Below are 14,901 nucleotides of genomic sequence, written 5' to 3' on the forward strand. Positions count from 1 at the left end.
TAGACTTAAAATTTCAAAAGGGTATCACTTGACGGTTCCAGACTCTGTTCAGCACTCATAATTATTATTAAGTCTACAGTTTACGTTGCTCTACACTGACAAAGTATATATACTCCTTAATCATGTTGACCGCCTCTGTGGTTTAGTGGTTAAAGGGTCCGCAGAGAGCGGAAGGTCGCGGGTTCGATCCCCGACCGCATCATACCAAAAAGACGTTAAAATATGGTACTTGTTGGTCTCTGCCTGGCGCTCGGCATTAATGGGTACAACAAGGACTGGTCGGCTCGGAGTCAGTATAATGTGTCTGAGTGGGGTATTCATGCTTCACTGCGGCATGGTATCTCAGTGGGCTAGCACTATAAAACCAGCTTAAGTCTGGGCTAGTACAAGCAGCCGCACATACACATACACACGCATGCACGTCGTCATATGAGCGAAATATTCTCAAGCACAAAGTAAAACCAAATTTCACCTCACCTCACCTCACCTCACCTCACCTCACCTCACCTTAATCATGTCAAACACAACAACCAGGATGTCATGGACTTTCATCACACATTCAATCAACTGTTTGCAGAAACTTCAGTTTTTTCTGTCATCTGTTTTGATTATACTGTGTGTAATTTAACAGAAGGGGTTCTGTGATCAGTATTTGAAACTAAGCTCATCCATAAGTCTACATAACAGTCATGACTCTATCATATATGTAATGAGTCATGACTCCAAAGGGCTAGAGGCTGGCCTCATAGCAAAGACCCACACTCTCGTGGTGGTCCGATTAATTGAAATAATCGAAGATTGGTCGTAGTTACTAAACGACCAAGCAATCGATCATAATTTCTCATAATCGAACACAAACAATTTTGGAAAACTTGTTTTTATTAACAATATTTTTCACATGGTTGGTTTTGTCTGTTAAATTTCGTAAGCACTACAAGCTCGTTTCAAGTCATGATTGAATTTATCTTAAAGATTCCAAGAAATTTATGTTCCTAACATACTAGTCATCCTTTAAAGATGTGAAATTTTGACAAAAAGCCCCAAAAGAACTACATATTTTTTTCCTTATTTTTATGTGCATTAACAAATTTCATAAATGATGCTAACCAATTATTTTCGATGATTGATCGGTTGTAATGAACCAATCAATTATGAGATTTTAAACAATTCCCAACACTACCACACTCCTAAGCTTTACCCATGTACAGTGTGTGAAACTGACTCTCAGCCTTGACATTGCTAGAGTAGTTCTAAACTCCCTCAATCAAAAAGGTTAATGCAACTGACCTAATCATGCACCATGATTGCACCACCCAAAATTTGTATCTAATAAAAATATCACTCTGGAGTTATATATGAGCAAGTCTAGCAAGCTCTGTCAAAATGAAAAAAACCCATTTCCATATTGTGTAAAATAATATTTCTTTGGCAATATGTTACTCTACAACATACCCGATGACAAGGATGATCAGCATTGGATCAGTCAAACACTCAGTAACAGAACCGAAGAAGCATCCCCAATACACACAGTCACTCATCCACTGTATCTAACCCAGCAACATCCCTCCCTCTCCCATTGCACATCGTACAACACCTTCCCCAGACACAACAACTAGCAGACCTAACACCTCGCCAGTCGGAGATTTCGCCTGTTTGCGATTGGCGATAATTCCCCTCACTATTGTTGAGGCAGTTTCTCACCAGGTGTCTCTATACACATCACCTTGTTCTCATCGGGACCACATGTTCGCCATCAACCCTGATAAACATCGTCTTGTCCTACCTTGCATGTATACTTACAGCTCATCTGGCACTGACAGCAGGCATATATATCATGCACCTCATACGTCTACAAAATGGTCCGTGCCATTTTCACCATTAGGTCTCACATTTCTAAAATTAGTTCCGAGGGTGCTACTACCACAGAAATATACTATTCAAAACTAGGACAAACCTTGTCCTTCATATTACTATCATTTATCTTTCATAGCATTATATGAAATATATGAAAGAATCAGATGGTCCTTAACTTCTTTTGAGTGACATATCATACATTTAGATTACAAATTGCTCATCTAAAACAATGTATTATCTGCAGAGCATATAACAATGCACACACTTTGTAGATTCCATTACAGCGTTTTTTATAATATATACAGTCATTATCCTGTGCATTACTTCAATATAGAAGTAGGGGACTGTTTAACATAAATGTAACGCAAAGAATCAAGATACAAAGATAAGTGTCACTGACAACAATAACAGAACTTGGTCACTGGAAGAAGACAAACTTCATCAGACGTCATACGATATTTACGACAAGCATGGGTTACTGAAGATCAATTCTAACCCGGACCTTCATGGGTTAGATATTTATATGCATTATGTCTTGTCCAGTTAATGAATGTTTGCAAATTATAGTGGTGTTATGCACAACTGATCCAAAAACGTCAGGTTTGAAATTTCCCATCTTTCCCTATCGTCCAAGATTGTTGGTTGCCATAACGTCAACTGTCATACCAGTTGCACTGTGATCCCAATTCGTTCGTTATTTGCATATAACTATTACTAAAACTAATTTCCCAAACAACTTTTTCAAATTTTCAAGTTATATCTGAGTAAATCCTTAGAGGTATTTTTTCAGATTCCATGTTCAGTGCCCTTGTCCGGAACACTAGTAAATGTTCCCCAGTTCCAAGGTTTCTGCAAGTCTTCAGTCATGCACTGTTTGAAAGTGAGAAGTACTGGCACTGCACATGATCACTCAGGAAAAAAATCGGTAAGGCATGAAATAGTTATATTTATACAGAATTTCCCACATTTTTTAGTATCCACACTTTCATCTTGGATGAGATTTCAAGTAAAAGTTAACTTAAATGGTGATTTGGAGTGAGCCCTATGACTGCTTCAGTGGCAGACTCGACTGAATGCCTGTCAGCGTGCCTCCATCATGTCTTTGTGAATCATAGACTGACCATTAAAGTAAGAGCCAGAAACTCTATCCTCAATGTTTTAAATCTGCACACTTTATCTTGGGATTAATAGATGCATCTTACATTCTCTGAGTGATATGCAGAGATGCCAACTCAACAGTGTTGCAAATAGTAGTTTCAAGGATCAAAACTAGTAGTTTGATCATAAAATTAGTAGTCAACTAAATACTTAAAATCATGATGGATTCTGAGAAAGATAATATGACACTAATCAAGAGTGAAGTTTTAATTTCACATACTCCCAAAAGCAGATGTCCAAATTGTTACTTGCAATGATTCCAGTTCAAATATGTCATTAAATCTAATGAATGAGAGTTAAGTGAAGTGTATTTAATTGACGAAAATATAGGTTTTTGTCTATATATCATAATTTGAATAAAACGAAATCCAATTTTTGTAGAATTTCTAGTGCAATCGTATTGGCGTAGTTTGAGGCTAAAATTTGTAGCGATTACAATAAAATCGTAGAGTTTGGCATCTCTTGATATGGATAGCTATTCTGTTATGTCAGTGCACTGAAACCTTTTTCCTTTGTTATTGACATCAGGACAGTTTATCCTTTAAGTCATGGACAGGTGCACACTTTATCCTTTATGTCATGAACTTGACACTCTCTCCATTATGTGATGACAGCATTATATCCTTTATAGTCAGACACAATACAGAGAGCCAGGCACTGTATCCTGAATACAATACAACTCCACATGATTGTATCAGTCCATAGGTAAGAAGCACAAGTTGCCAGGGAGACACATATCCTTTATTCAATAGATAACTTTAGATCTCATCCTATCTTCCCTACAACAGATAACAACATTCTGAAGCTATAGAATATATATAACCTCACACATACCTGTATCACAGCCGTCTACAGATTCATCTAACACACAGTTATCCAACACCGGTCCATCAATATAACAGTCATGTATCAAAGCCTAGCTGCCCATTGAACCATTCTTCACCCAAGGCAGTGTGGTATAACCCCTATATCCCATGTGGTGTACTACGGCTCTACCAGTGCTCCATGACATTTACCAGATACACCAGTATGTGATGTTCCAGCTACACTTGCCTCTGTGGTGAGAGCGTATGGAAAAATGCCATTATTTACCACTTACAACCACAGCGCCGGTGGTAATTGTAATGCAAGGTGTCCAATGGGATTTTAAAGAGGGACACAAAATAAATTTCATTGCTTATCTAAAACAAAATCGTCTTCTCATATAGTTGGATACATGGTTTTATATAAGTGTCATGGGCGTTTCATAATTTGTTCAATATTTACCATGGCTTTGAAATTAGTTAAAGTAAAGAACAGTTTGTTTCTCTCAGATAAGGAAAATATATTCTTTTCTTTGTGAAATTTATGTTTTTGCTGACAAGAGTATGAAATACAATCAGCCTAATGGAAACAAAACATGTATCGTTTTACTTTATGAAAACAAATAAACATGACAACACATTTACATATTTATTAGAAATCTCTGCTAAAATTGCACAATTCCAACTATATCAAGTCAATTATTCAATCAAAACTGGAAATGCATTGGGTCAAATTTTCACTCATCTTGTGAATAACTCATACATGATTAGTTAATGACTTCAGCAGTTTGTTTATCAAAAACATACCTCCTGTCAGAGTTCTTATAGTGTTAATACATGACAAGTTTTACGGAAAACAACATCTTTATATTCCTAACTTCACTGGCACTTCTTATAATGTACATGTATATGAAAATATAGCCACTAGTTTATAGAGGCCCGGTACAAAATAAAAGCGAACACATATTCGGGTGTTCTAAAATTGTAACATGTGTTCTCTTCATCAGCCATAAATAAGTTGGTTCATGTTATATTTTATGTGGGAATTCCGAAATTCTACACCGTTATCGCTCTAGTATTTGATGAGGAATCACAATGTTTATTGCAGTAAGCACTTGTCCTTGACAACGACAATATTATCCCGTAAACTACCTGTGTTTAGTATCGTAAATATTAATTAAATGGACCATTCGCGCAGTTGCAAAGTGACATTCTCTTGAAGCGAGTTATGCATAAGGAACGTACATACATTACTTTACGAAGCTAGTCCCTTCTATGAGAAAGAGGCACCAGATTATTTCTTGGCCATAAACTCTGAGCGGACGCGTAACCAAACAACTGATGTAATATGACGCCAGACCCAACACTGGCTTAGACGAAATGTCAACTCGATGAGGAAAACGGACGGGAACAAGTTACAAATCTCTGCCAAGATTTCGTCAAACTTACCTCAAACTTGGATCAATTACAGTTGTCTACGGCCATCATTCCCACTGAAATATAGTCTCCGATCGAAAGGCACCCGTGTTGACTGGAAGCTGAAGCAGGAATTCAGAACAACCACTTTGGTATGGAATCTCCAGGAATTTTATCACTTGAAAGTTATGACAACGGTTCTGTCCCTCTCAGAACAGTGCAATATGATACTGTCTTAAATTGACGACCGGGGGCGAAATTCCAGTGGCTTTGATCAAATATAACGGGAAAGAGTGCAAATCTTGACCCGTCTGCAAACTTGCCGCCTCAGCTTCCAGTGCACGTGGCGAGGTTTACACACCAAGTTATCACCACTCCTGGAAGTTTATCCCTCCGCGCTAAAAATAAATTCTTCCCAAATCGAAATATCCCTCCAGATTCCATATCGCAATTCCTATTCTACAGATAATCCTTTTAAAATAGTTTGTTTGTTACGCTTGGCCACGAAATTTTCTATTTAATGTCATTTACCGGTTTTGTAAATAACATCTTGATTCCAAATTTTGCGTATGAATATCTGATTTTCTAAAAACACGCCGCCCACGTAATGAAATGTTTTGACTTGCCGAGACACTTGAATGGCCAAATGGTGAATACGGATGTGAGACGGTCTCAGGGTGCTGACGACACAGTAATGACATGTTTCAGAGAGTGCAAGATCTTGCCTTGAAATTAATTGTTTTCTTCGAGCAGAATAAACAAATTGTTGTTTGTATGTGATGTGACGGCGGTATGTAAATGATCAAGCCTGCGCCAGACAAACCACGATTGACGTCATGAGCAGTGGTTGTGTTAAGATGGTCGACAATGTCAGGATACGATGACATCCATCACCAAGTCAGCAAGGCTTATCACCCGATCCCGTTAGTAACCACTGAAGATAAACATCGGTTTTCCGGAGAAACATTCTCACCGGTTTTTCAGAAAATGTGCATCTGTAAGAAGGTTGAAGTGCGTTTAGTATTTAACCCTGGTAAAGTTTGAAGTTCGAAATAAGATGAAGTGTGTTGTAGATTGAAGTCGTATATATCGTGATCATGATTTATTAACAAACGCTTTTATTTCAGTATGTTATAAACTGATCTATTGGCAGCTTCAAGTAATGCAATGACATTTGTATATGCTGCACCTATTTCAGCTTCATGAAGTCACTTTCTTTACTGATGTCGAATTATATTTATTATCTCAAACTTAGTAAGCATGAAATGATTATGCAAAACAGGAAAACAAAAATGACGTTATGTGTTATCAAACAAAATATTTTATGATGTAATTTAGCGGCATTTAGAAGTCGTATATAGATGTCCAAGATATTTGTTTATGGATTAAGTTTCTTTATTATTTCCCACACAACGTTACGGGACCATTACAGACCCCTTCCAGTTCACCTGATGAAGGTGAGTTCACCTGATGAAGGGATCTGTAATGGTCCCGAAACGTTTTGTGGGAAGTAAGAAAGAAACTTAATCCATAAAAAATATCTTGGACAAAAATGCTTTATTTCAAATTTTATCTTAATCAATCTTCCACATTTTTGTGAAGAGTTTCATTTGTTAAACATTCATCTGATCCGAGAGACCATTGATGTCATTTGTCTCTCGAAATTGGCTGTTAAATTTAAGCCCGCGGACTGAATGAAATAAAAATAAAAACAAATATCATTTGTTATTCAGTAATTTTCTAGTTTTTATCTCAATCACCAGCTGTTGTCTGTAAGTGAAACGAATATCATTTTCGAGGAACCAATTTAGATTACAGACGTTTAAGAAGACTTGGATCTTGACATGGATGTCGATTTTGTTGTAAACTCTTTAACTCAGTTTGTCAGTTGTCACATGTTTGTTTGCTGGGAATTACTTACACTGCAGCTAAAATATAGGGCCTTCACGTGCTGATCAAGACCCACAACATTTTATGGTTCTGGTTCCTTAAAACCTGCAGCTTTTCAGGGATAAGGGAAAACAACGCTTATGATATGCTCGGAATTGTATTATCAACGAGAGATATTTCTTATGGATATGGAAAGGGATTTTGGCGCTTTCATTTCAAAGTTCTTCCACTGTTTGCAGTTAGTGCAGGTCTGCTAAAACTCCGTGATTCAATAGTTAAAATTCGGTTCAGTCCTTAGAAACCAAGCCATTGGCAAAGGTCTGTCGTGGGTTCGAACCCAAGATGCGAGGGGCAGATTTATTCAGTTTTGAGTCATTTCCGGAACGTTGCATGGCTATTCAAACGTAGTCTTGACAAAAACAGTCTTTGAACGTCATATAGAAGCGATACACAGAAAGGCAAGCATTTTATGCATGTGAAATTCTTTAATTTGGCGAACACGACTTGAACTGAAATCCATAAAATCTTTGCCTTTTTTGATTGACACATGTCGATTTGCTTGGATCGGTGCTCATGATGCTAATCACTGGATTGTTTGGTACAGACTCGATTATTTACAGACCACCGTCATACAGCTGTAATATTGCTGACTGCGGCGTTTAACAAACGAACCTGGACCTGAGGATACAGCCATATCTCACTGAACAGGTCTCCAACAAACATCCCAGTTAGAAGTTGTCTTCACAACCCACGCATGTTAAGATGGTGTTTGTTTGTTGGTTAACGCTGCTCTCTGCAATATTCCACCTATAAGCCGGAGTTCTGTAACTAATCGCGTATGGACCAGACAATCCAGTGATCAACAGCATGAACATGTTTAATGGGGACTAACGGGATCAGGTGATCACGCTTGCTGACTAGCATGCCATCGCATCTGATGGTCATGATGTCAATCACTGGATTGACTGCTCCAGAGTTGATTGTTTACAGACGGTCATCGTATTGCTGGGACAAGCCTAAATGCTGCGTTACACAACCAATATCTGCCAGATGACTTGTTGGATGTCATAACGATGGCTTTATGCCTCTGAATTGAAAAGCAAACACTGAACTGGAATCTCGGCCTGTGTTTGAGCATTGGAACAATGAGTTATTTACTGTTATGCGTAGAAATATTTCTCGTCCTGTTATAAGTAGAAGTTCCGTCATGAGGCTCCCTAGCAAGGATGGTACAATATTTGTCAATGTGCATCTTCGTCTGAGGGCTTGCGAATCATTCGTGGGTTGAGACATTCCTGGGCTTAAATGAGAATTATTTGGTGTAGACAAACACAGTTGCAGCCTCAAATTTAAGGGCAGACCGTCTTTCAGTTTTTGTGTCTGTTTAAGAGACATAACAGTGATGCAATACATACCTAACATCGTCCTGGCCTTTATGCAATGTCTTTCGAAATGAATACATTGCGGATTATTTTGAGGAAGCTGTTTTTGTTTATGGAAAATTATGCTTGACAGAGGAGAATTTTCAGTATTGGTCATGCGGACCTTTAAACCTCACATTTTAGAGAATTCAGAGTGAGTATGGGTTTTCGCTACTTTTAGTAATTTTCCAGCAATATCACCAGACATGGGCTTCACACTCGTGTGGGGAATCGAACCCGGGTCTGCTGCGTGACAAGCGAACGTTTTAACCGCTTGGCTACCCCACCGCGTCGAATTAAAACAGAAACATGACGTGCCCAATACCCTTCGAAGAGCTTGCTATCGAGGGAGTGAATGGGCAACATCGCTTGAGTCGGTGTGTGCGTGTGCGTGCGCGTGCGTATGCACACGCGCGTCTGTACGTGCGTGCGGTCCGGACTTATGCCGTCTTTATGGTGCAAGATACCGATTTCTTGATATACCATGCCGCTACACACAGAGACACAGACATCTCGCACATTTATGTTAAAGGTCACATAAACCCTAGGGGGTAAAAATACATAAATCACTAACTGGCATCGTTATAAATGAAACCCCCGTCATTAAAACTACTCATTTCGACCTTTAATTGACTTAAATCGACCTTTTTGACAACAGTGCACAATTCTCACCCGCGAACGAAATTTCAACCAATCAGAGCGGCGCGACTCTGTGACGTCATATGAGGAATAGCTTTGAGGGCCGATGCAGAATTCATCTACATTTTAGGGGGTAAATTATCTTGTTTACAGGCTTGTATAAACCTGAAATCGTGACAATTGTTGTGGAAAATGAAAGCTATATGTTCTCACAATCTACTGGCATTTAATTTTGTCTCCTGCTTTGCCTAGTTTCCGAGTTACAACTTGTTTTCATAGACGCTTCTGTCACAATTGATTGGTGTCGTTAGGCCCTATCTGTATAATGACTGATCTAAATTGATCCCATTTCTGTGTTTTTACCTCGATATTTAATCATGTCATGTAAAATCTGTTTGTATTCTCAAAACAGTGTCGGCCCATAAGTTTTCACATGCAATACAGCAATTAATACCCCTTGTTGTAACCCGTGTTAGGTGGTATAAACCTACACATGTTATTTAATAGAAACAAATATCATTTTGTTATTCAGTAATTTTCTAGATTCTTTTATCTCAATCACCAGCTGTTGTCTGTAAGTGAAACGAATATCATTTTCGAGGAACCAATTTAGATTTACAGACTTTTAAGAAGACTTGGATCTTGACATGGATGTCGATTTTGTTGAAAGTCCTCTTTAACTCAGTTTGTCAGTTGTCACATGTTTGTTTGCTTGGAATTACTTACACTGCAGCTAAAATATAGGGCCTTCACGTGCTGATCAGGACCCACAACATTTTATGATTCTAGTTCCTTAAAACCTGCAGCTTTTTCAAGGGGATAAGGGGAAAACAGCGCTTATGATATGCTCGGAATTGTATTATCAACGAGAGATATTTCTTATGGATATGGAAAGGGATTTTGGCGCTTTCATTTCAAAGTTCTTCCACTGTTTGCAGTTAGTGCAGGTCTGCTAAAACTCCGTGATTCAATAGTTAAAATTCGGTTCAGTCCTTAGAAACCAAGCCATTGGCAAAGATCCGTCTGTCATGGGTTCGAACCCAAGATGCGAGGGGCAGATTTATTCAGTTTTGAGTCATTTCCGGAACGTTGCATGGATATTCAAACGTAGTCTTGACAAAAACAGTCTTTGAACGTCATATAGAAGCGATACACAGAAAGGCAAGCATTTTATGCATGTAGGAAATTCTTTAATTTGGCGAACACGACTTGAACTGAAATCCATAAATCTTTGCCTTTTTGATTGACACATGTCGATTTGGATCGGTGCTCATGATGCTAATCACTGGATTGTTTGGTACAGACTCGATTATTTACAGACCACCGTCATACAGCTGTAATATTGCTGACTGCGGCGTTTAACAAACGAACCTTAACCTGAGGATACAGCCATATCTCACTGAACAGGTCTCCAACAAACATCCCAGTTGAAGAAGTTGTCTTCACAACCCACGCATGTTAAGATGGTGTTTGTTTGTTGGTTAACGCTGCTCTCTGCAATATTCCACCTATATGCCGGAGTTCTGTAACTTCAATCGCGTATGGACCAGACAATCCAGTGATCAACAGCATGAACATGTTTAATGGGGACTATTAACGGGATCAGGTGATCACGCTTGTTGACTAGCATGCCATCGCATCTGATGGTCATGATGTCAATCACTGGATTGACTCGCTCCAGAGTTGATTGTTTACAGACGGTCATCGTATTGCTGGGACAAGCCTAAATGCTGCGTTACACAACCAATATCTGCCAGATGACTTGTTGGATGTCATAACGATGGCTTTATGCCTCTGAATTGAAAAGCAAACACTGAACTGGAATCTCGGCCTGTGTTTGAGCATTGGAACAATGAAAGTTATTTACTGTTATGCGTAGAAATATTTCTCGTCCTGTTATAAGTAGAAGTTCCGTCATGAGGGCTCCTAGCAAGGATGGTACAATATTTGTCAATGTGCATCTTCGTCTGAGGGCTTGCGAATCATTCGTGTGGTTGAGACATTCCTGGGCTTAAATGAGAATTATTTGGTGTAGACAAACACAGTTGCAGCCTCAAATTTAAGGGCAGACCGTCTTTCAGTTTTTGTGTCTGTTTAAGAGACATAACAGTGATGCAATACATACCTAACATCGTCCTAGCCTTTATGCAATGTCTTTCGAAATGAATACATTGCGGATTATTTTGAGGAAGCTGTTTTGTTTATGGAAAATTATGCTTGACAGAGGAGAATTTTCAGTATTGGACATGCGGACCTTTAAACCTCACATTTTAGAGAATTCAGAGTGAGTATGGGTTTTCGCTACTTTTTAGTAATTTTCCAGCAATATCACCAGACATGGGCTTCACACTCGTGTGGGGAATCGAACCCGGGTCTGCTGCGTGACAAGCGAACGTTTTAACCGCTTGGCTACCCCACCGCGTCGAATTAAAACAGAAACATGACGTGCCCAATACCCTTCGAAGAGCTTGCTATCGAGGGAGTGAATGGGCAACATCGCTTGAGTCGGTGTGTGCGTGTGCGTGCGCGTGCGTATGCACACGCGCGTCTGTACGTGCGTGCGGTCCGGACTTATGCCGTCTTTATGGTGCAAGATACCGATTTCTTGATATACCATGCCGCTACACACAGAGACACAGACATCTCGCACATTTATGTTAAGCCTAAAGAACATAAATGACCGAAAGCGCTCGTAAAATCTCTTCAGCAGAAGTCTCCCCGTGTTGTCACAATCAGTGAGTGAGTGATCTCGGTTAAGCCACTTTGTACAGTGCTCCCGTCACGTCACAGTGTGTCCGCTTTATGTGAGAGATCAGACAGAAAGTAATGTTTGTTATACTTTGTTCCGTAATACGTCAGTCTACATGTATTTTCTTGTGCCAACTCACAGAACAGTCCAATCCAGTCCGTTTGTTGTTTAACAATGCACTTCCCAGCTAACATCACGTAACCCAGTAAAGTCAGAAAATCATTCCCATTTAAGGCATTCGGGACCTGGGCCTGTAGTATTTTGCACATTGGCGTTGAACTGGACCAGTACAGGCAAAGAAGTATGGCCCAGTAGCCAGCCGTAACGGTAGCAGATTGGCCTTTTACAGTTTGGCCGGCACTGGCCCGCGTACGTTTAATACAGTTTCTACTATTTAAAACAAGCTGATACCAACACAAACTCAGAAAAAGAGAAAACCCAAGTTTGTCCATATGAGTTTAATTCATGAAACGAGATGAAAATATGATGCATCATTTTTTCATTGATTCAGAGTTCACTTTTCTCGGCCTCGAGCATAACATACATAACCACTGGGGAGACTGACAGATTCAGTAATTGCAGTTGTGCCATCATGCACCTTGTCGTTTAGTTCAGTATTTGTTTCAAGAATTCCAAACGTCTGTGAATGACCAACTCTGTTTTGTTCTGGATGAGCTTGTTCAACAGAAGTTCCAAAATTCAGTTCACCTGATACAGTCTCTTTTTGAACTTCAAGTATTTTCAAATTTTCATTTACTTTTGATTCAGTCTTTCACGTTTTGTCCAGTATGAAATGTTTATCAAACAATACAATAATATTGGCCATATATTGAGTTTGTTCTTGAATGAGGCATGTCAACAGGTTTTCCGCAACAACATGACATACATACTGTTTCTAAATGCTCTGTCCCAGCGAAATTCATACTGCATGTCATTGTTCAAAATTTAGCTCAACACTTACCCTTAGTTGAAAAAGTAGTCTCTGTACTGTTATTTTTTAGTGTCACAGTAAGTCAACATACATTGAGATATGTGGAAAATGTCACATTCCACCTTTCGGCCACCTCTCTTGAGCAGAGGATATGGCCCTGAGATGATATCCCACAATTCACCAGACAGGAAGTGAACTGCCTGTACTGGGCCAGTACTGGGCTGGAACAGTATTGCGGTGCAGTATTTACTGTAACCACCTATATATGGCCCAGTACAGTTTTGCCTTTAACGGGCCACTAACGGAAAACAAGCATTGGTCCAGTACTGGCTCTATACTGTCGTACATTGTGCCAGTACCAACGGTACAGGCCACAACGATGGTGAGGTGAGGTTAAAGTGGGTTTAACCAGAGACCATATAATATGTTATATGGTCTCTGGTTTAACGTGGTGCTTGGGAATATTTCGCTCATATGACGACGTGCATGCGTGTGTATGTGCATGTGCGGCTGCTTGTACTAGCCCAGACTGAAGCTGGTTTTCTAGTGCTAGCCCACTGAGATACCATGCTGCAGTGAAGCATGAATACCCCACTCAGACACAGTATACTGACTTCGAGCCGACCAGTCCTTGTTGTACCCAGTAATACCGAGCGCCAGGCTGGGACCAACAAGTACCATATTTTAACGTCTTTTGGTATGACGCAGTCGGGGATCGAACCCACGACCTTCCGCTCTCCGGGCGGACACTCTAACCACTACACCACGGAGGCGGTCATACAACGATGGTAGTACCGGCCCAGGTTTGTGATGTTAGCTGGGTTAGTCTGTCAAACATACTCTGAAACAATCATATCCAAGAAAGCTCACGAAACTCCAGAATATGTGGCAAATCTGAAAATGAAGAAAGTCCCAGGGCTCCTTTTCATTACATTGTGAACCGTGTATTTTTCTGTAAAGTATGTTCATTTCAGAAACTAGATGTTAGTCTACGCTGCAATCTGCAACATTCCAGGCCACCATCTGCAAATTGGTGGTAAACGGGCCAGACCCAAGACCGCCCAAGATCTGGAAGACTGAGAGTCACGACACCGTCAGAAGACCGTTACATCCGACAGATCCACCTCCGAAACAGATTCGTGTCGGCGACTGCACAAGGACACGCCATCAGCAGACGAACAGTCCTTTGGCGACTTGGTATGGCTGGTATACGCAGTCTGCAATGGGCACGAACTGTACGTCGGTGCCAGTGACATGACTGGGAGAGAGTCAGCTTGGCCAGCGTGTTCACCAGACATGAACACCTTTGAACATCTCCGTGATCATCTTGATCTTCAGCTGAGACAGCATGTACCAACCACCTCCAGCAAACCGACGGGAACTTGAACAGACTCTCTTGGACTTATGGAACAGGATTCCTGCTGACGTCATCCATGGACTGATTGTGTCAATGTGTGTTGGCGTGTATGGATGCCGAGGGTGGTCACACTCGCTATTGATGACGTGTCCCTTGACTCCTGTCTCATTATATGACCCTTTATTTTCTTTTGCCCGGTAGTTTATATGGCTTCTGTAAATAATTGAGTCTGCACCAGACAATCATGAGCATCGATATGCAGCTGGGATACCCTAACATATGTCAACCAAGTCATCGAGCCTCACCACCCGATGCCGTCAGTCATCTCTTATGACAAGTGTGGGTTGCTGACAACCCATTCTAACACGGATCTTCACAGGCCATCCAGTCCAGACCAGACAAGTTCTGACAACCAATGACTGAAACCATCCACATCTGTATCATCAAATTTTAGCAGAAAACCCAACTGTTTAATATTGAGGATGTGAGCTGAGTTGAGGTGAAATGGGGTTTAACGTCGTACTTAAGAATATTTTGCTCATATGACGACATACATGCGTGTGTATGTGCGGCTGCTTGTACTAGCCCAGACTTAAGCTGGTTTTATAGTGCTAGCTCACTGAGATACCATGCCGCAGTTAAGCAAGAATACCACACCCAGACACATTATACTGACTCCGAGC

Source organism: Haliotis rubra, unplaced genomic scaffold (assembly GCF_003918875.1).
Source record: "Haliotis rubra isolate DU_JTF1 unplaced genomic scaffold, ASM391887v1 Scf126, whole genome shotgun sequence".
Taxonomy (NCBI): Eukaryota; Metazoa; Mollusca; class Gastropoda; order Lepetellida; family Haliotidae; genus Haliotis; species Haliotis rubra.